Below are 6,000 nucleotides of genomic sequence, written 5' to 3'. Positions count from 1 at the left end.
TTACACCATTAACAGAAGATCAAGAATTATGTTCCATGTACTGTACATACTACCCACTGATGGCCAGTGAAAAAAAAAAGGAAAAATTTCAGTTTACTACCTTGTGGTTTGCAATCAACATCATGTTAGTTACTGCCCCTTCAATTTGATCAGCAACACCCCTATGCTTTCAATTTCAATCAGCCGTGCCCAAATTTTTCCGAGACATCCAAATCAGACGTTAAGTGGTGAGCTGGCAGCGACAAAGTCAGCAAGTGGGCCGATAGAAAGGGGTAAACTCGACATTCCACTTAATTTCAACCCAAACTAAAAAAAAAAATTTAATTAAATAAATAAAAACCCAAATTTCCACCCAAACTCATAACATCCGAAATTTCCACTCAAACCAAATTAAAAAATTACAATTAACAAATATAAATTTAAGCTTGCTAATCATCTCAGACCAAACAAAAAAGCTATAGATCAATTACATAGTTGGAACAAGAAGAGATAATAAAATGGGTGGGACTGCTATGATATATATGGGCTTTGGCAGAAAGACTCAGAGCCAAGAAGGTGTAGAAGAACATATGGTAAAAAGTGGAGGCGTTCAAATGAAGCATACCCAGATTTCAAGTACTGTGAGAGGCATATGCACTAAGCGAATTGCCTAATAGTAGACTTCTTCCCATCTTCTCCCATTGATGAGTTCTAAAACAAGACCTGTAACTTTCTTTTGAAAGAAATACCTAGCTTTAAAGTACTGTGAGAGGCATATACACCAAGAAATTCTCATGAACCAACCAGGAACAAATTAGAGTTTCAAAAATTTGAATTGAGGTATATGGTGAAGAACCCATATTAGGTGTAGAAGATGGCTATATCTGACAAAATTCAAACAACCCAAATCCAAATGAACAGCACAGAGCATAGAAGTGTTCAATTTCCTTTCGATTAAAGGACACACATCGAGAGAAATCCTTGAACTCAATAGTAATTCACGACCAACAAAAATAACCCAATAACAATTACCCAAATCAAGCAATTACCGCTATGAAAAAACCAGAAACAAAATGATCCAAGTGGAAGTCGGAGTCTCTCGAACCTGAGTTTCTCGGTTCCATCATCTTCATCTGAGTCGAAGTCGAAGTTGGAGTCGACGAATGAACCGTAGAGAAATCAAAGACACAATATTTGCTTACCCATCTTAAATTTCCACCTCATTCGAATCAAGAAAACTAATCAAACTTGGAGATTTCCGAGGGGCTTCCGGGTAGGAGATCGCACTTGGCAGCGGATCAAGCTCTCGTGCTCCAGAGCTTGGACGTCGGAGTTGACGATGGTGGCTCCGACGCCGAGATCAAAAGCTGCGCATGCAAGGTTGGTGAGGAAGGAGATGACAGCTTGGTTACTTCCCATCTTGCTCCCCATTGTGGTTCTCATTAGTTTTGGAGAGAACCCATTAACCAGCGAGGTGGTACAGAAATTTGGGTTTTTTTGTTTTGTTTGTTTTTTTGAGTTTGGGTGGAAATTAAGTGGAATGTCGAGTTTACCCCTTACTGTCGGCCCACTCGTTGACTTTGTCGCTGCCAGCTCACCACTTAACGTTTGATTTGGATGTCTCGGAAAAATTTGAGCATGGCTGATTGAAATTGAAAGCATGAGGGTGTTTCTGATCAAATTAAAAGGGCAGGAACTAACATGATATTGAGTGCAAACCACAGGGTAGTAAACTGAAATTTTTTCTAAAAAGAACTCATAAATCTTTTAGATCAATCAGTGTAATACTATTGGCACTGGCAATTTATGGTGGCTAAAAAGGGGTGCTATTAGGAAAAATTGTTGTAGTGATCCCATCAGAATGAATGGAAGATAAGCAATTTGCCAATCTTCATGTATGTGTGTGAGTGTGTAGTTCTACTGATGTTACAACTCAGAACAAGGAAACCAGAATTTCTACCATAATAAATAGAGCTCCTATAAACAAAACCAAATATAGAAGTCAAAATGGCATGTAAAAACTACGTACTTTTGACCAAAACAATTCTCTCCCGTTTGTTCTTCTCATTATTCCTTCTTTAATTTCTCTCTCATCTTTTCTCCTCTCCTGTCAGCTAAAGAGTGAAGGGTTTGAGTAGGGTTGCCACTTAGTTTGGTAATTACCAAACCGACTGAATACCAACCGATACTTTAGGTTTGGTAAACGAAACCGATAAAACTGAAATCGAAAATTACTGAAAAAGTTGGTTTGGTTTTGGTAAATACCGAATCTATTGATTATCTAAATATTAGCTTTATATACTATGGTTTTCAGTACACATACATGTATATTAAGAAATAAATTTTCATAATAGTATGAACATTACTCAATATACTACATAATTAATAGTACATGTATTTTGAGTAACCTAGTCCAAAATGGTTGAATAACCTAATTTTATTGAAAATAGATAAAATTTGATGTCATCTATACAAAATAAAGCTATGATTAGTAGATGAATACGAAGTTTACGGTTATAAAATTGAAAAACCTAATTTTGTTCATTCTAATTTATATTACAAAGAATTAGTTGTTCTAAAGTTGGTAATACCGAAAACCGAAATACCGAATTTGGTAAATATGATTAAAAACCTAGAAATTTTGGTTGGTAATTGGTAGCTCAATTTTGAAACCGAAAGCTTTGGTTTTAAAGTTGGTAATGCCTATAACCGATTCGAACCGACCGACTGACAGCCCTAGATTTGAGACACTAATATTACTAATACAAAAAATTAAAACCAGACCTAATTCCTATATAAAAGCTAGCTACCAAGGATTTGGTGTGAACCAAAAGAGTCCGATTCGCTACTCCAGGGTGATGATGCTTGGCAAAAGTCAAAGGTTTGATGCCCCTATATATTTGTCAAGGAAAACACCCCAGATTTGTTTCATTGACTATCCGCGAAAACAAAATAGATACAGTTTCTTTCAACTATTTTATCATAAGAAGTGATAAATTTGTTGCTGTGCGTGCCCATAAACAATGCCCGATCACCAAGGTCAACAATCTCTACCCACTAAGGACTAGTAGTAACATTATACTCTAACTTCAACACTTGAAATCCTTCGGGCTTGTGATAAGGATAACCCTGATACAAAATCATAAACAAGTCCTTTGATTCATAACATTTTGCTAAGTGACAAGCCCGATGGTAGACTCTGCCGCCAACTATGCTCTTAACGTTGGGGTGAAGAGTAACTGAAAATACTAGGATGAAACAAATACACCTAGAGGAGGAGGGGGGGGGGGGGTGGCGCATAAATCACACTTTCTTTCAATTCAAAAAGTAACAGACAATACTAAGGATTGAAACACATATATGGATCCCAAAACAGCAGTGAGATAACTAGGCAAACAAAGATAATCACAAACACATAGCAACCAAAAGACCAAAATTGTTTGCGCAGTAAAAACCTCAAAAATGAGGAAACAATTGTAGGGCCTTTAAGGTTAAAGACCCTAATGAAAACAAATCACTAGATGAGAGAATACAAGTTCTTTACAAACAATCCAAAGCTCTTACCTCGGCTTACTTACTAAACACACTAGTAGATTGTCTGATCTTGTCCTCGTATATCTTCACCACCTTTGAACTGTCTTCACTGGTTGATAGGTGCTGACCTCGACCTTTAACCTTGTACGCACATCAACGATTCCAACTAACCTCCAGAACACTTTGATGTGAAGAATGTAATGAATGATGAATGTGTTTGACTTAATGATCTACTTAAACATGGATCAAGTAGTTCATAGTCTCGAATCTGAAGCACACAGTTTTTCACAAAACAAATGGAAAACTTTGACTCAATAGATGCACAAATTCTTATTCGCTTCAAGGTCCCAAATGAATGCCTTTACAAGTATGTGTGTGTGTATATATATATATATATATATATATATATATATATACAGATCTTTGAAAATTAACGTGTGAAGTTCGAGTTTTGGGTCACTTTTCAGTCGCATATCCACATCTCGACCGTTCAGTTTTTAAGTACTAGTGTATAGATCATCTCTGCAAATTTTCAGCCAAAATGATGATTGTTAAGGCATTGATAACGGCCTTAAAGCTAGTACGGTCCAGGTTGACAGATTCAGTCCGTCCATTGGTTTAAGCGAGTTAGATACCTTAATGATCATCAATTTGACTGAAAATTTGCAGAAATGATCTATACACTAGTACCTAAAAACTGAATGGTCGAGATGTGGATATGCGACCGAAAAGTGACCCAAAACTCAAACTTCACACGTTAATTTCAAAGCGGAGCTCCGCTCTGGATAGGATATATATATATATATATATATATATATATATATATACAAATCCTATCCAGAGCGGAGCTCCGCTTTGAAAATTAATGTGTGAAGTTCTAGTTTTAGGTCACTTTTCGGTCGCATATCCACATCTCGACCGTTCAGTTTTTAGGTACTAGTGTATAGATCATCTCTGCAAATTTTCAGCCAAATTGATGATCGTTAAGGCATTAATAACTTCCTTAAAGCTAGTACGGTTCAGGTTGACAGATTCAGTCCGTCCATTGGTTTAAGCGAGTTAGATGCCTTAACGATCACCAATTTGGCTGAAAATTTGCAGAGATGATCTATACACTAGTACCTAAAAACTGAACGGTCGAGATGTGGATATACGACCGAAAAGTGACCCAAAACTTGAACTTCACAAGTTAATTTCAAAGCGGAGCTCCGCTCTGGATAGGATCTGATATATATATATATATATATTTATATATTTCAGACTCCCCATAAAATCTTGGACAATAAAGACTCCAAAACCTAATTGACTCCTAATATGGAAGGAACAAATCATAAAAAGATATTCAACAAGTAAACATGATTCTATCCTTAATAAAGATAGACAAGACTTAACAGATCAAATCATGTAGAGAAATATCCTTTTAAGACTCAACACTCAACTAATGAATGAGCACAAAACGTGAAAAAGAAGAAACAATATCCAACGACCTGACCTGACAGGGATTGCATAACAGATTGCAATCCCAGTATGCATGTAGGTTGACCTTTATGAAATGCAAATGCATATGCTCTTACCTGGAGTGCTTCGAAGAGTCAGCTGGAGCATTGTATGACCATATATCTCTTCCAATTTACACTTGATAACTCTAGCAAACCCATGATTAATTCTAGCTTTTGTATTAAGAATGCCAACATACATCAAACCTATACTAACAGTAACCAACCTTTCTGATGTGTGGGTATGAAGTCTGCTGTCATTGGAATCTAAATGGATGTCAAACACCATCAGAAACTCTAATACGTGGCTACCTACAGCATATAATTTCCCATCAACTATTTCTACATCCGAAAATTCTAGAGCTTCAATGAAGGTCCATGATTTATCAGTGGGCGTGCAATAGGCCAAACGACCTTTTTCTTGAAGGTGAAGGCAGGTCACATAACGGCTCCGCTGCTGCGGCTGCAACTTTGTTGTCGTTGGTACTGAAGAGGCTACTACTTTTTCTCCCGGGAATTAGAACTTGGGGGTGGAATGTGATGGGAGCATAACTTGAGCACCTGATACAGGATTCAAGAAGAAGAAGAAGCTGTTAGCATCTGTTCTTCTAGTACCCATGATCAATCATCCCTCAATTGATCCAACACAATTCCAGACTGTGATGTCTTTTGGTTTGCAAATTTTCCGATCGCTTATGAACAAGTAGTCATCATCTGTTTTGATGTAGAATGTTTTCATGCATGGTGCTGTACTAGAACCGTTTAAAATCCATGGGAGTTGATGAGCAGGAGGAAGCCAACGCTTGCTGTTAATTGCTGCTCGCCAACAAGGGCTTACGCCACGACAATGAAGATAATCTGACAGGAGCAGTCGGTGCAGAATCAGTTGCATGACGTCATCTGGGAGTTCCTTGAAACTCCTGTCCTTACCTCCTCCTCCTCCTCCTCTTTGTTCTTGTTCTTCTTTTGCTTCTTCATCTTCTCCTCCTCT

The sequence above is a fragment of the Rosa chinensis genome, chromosome 2 (genome assembly GCF_002994745.2).
Source record: "Rosa chinensis cultivar Old Blush chromosome 2, RchiOBHm-V2, whole genome shotgun sequence".
Taxonomy (NCBI): domain Eukaryota; kingdom Viridiplantae; phylum Streptophyta; class Magnoliopsida; order Rosales; family Rosaceae; genus Rosa; species Rosa chinensis.
The sequence above is the reverse complement of the archived record's forward strand: the minus strand, read 5'-3'. Positions refer to the sequence as shown.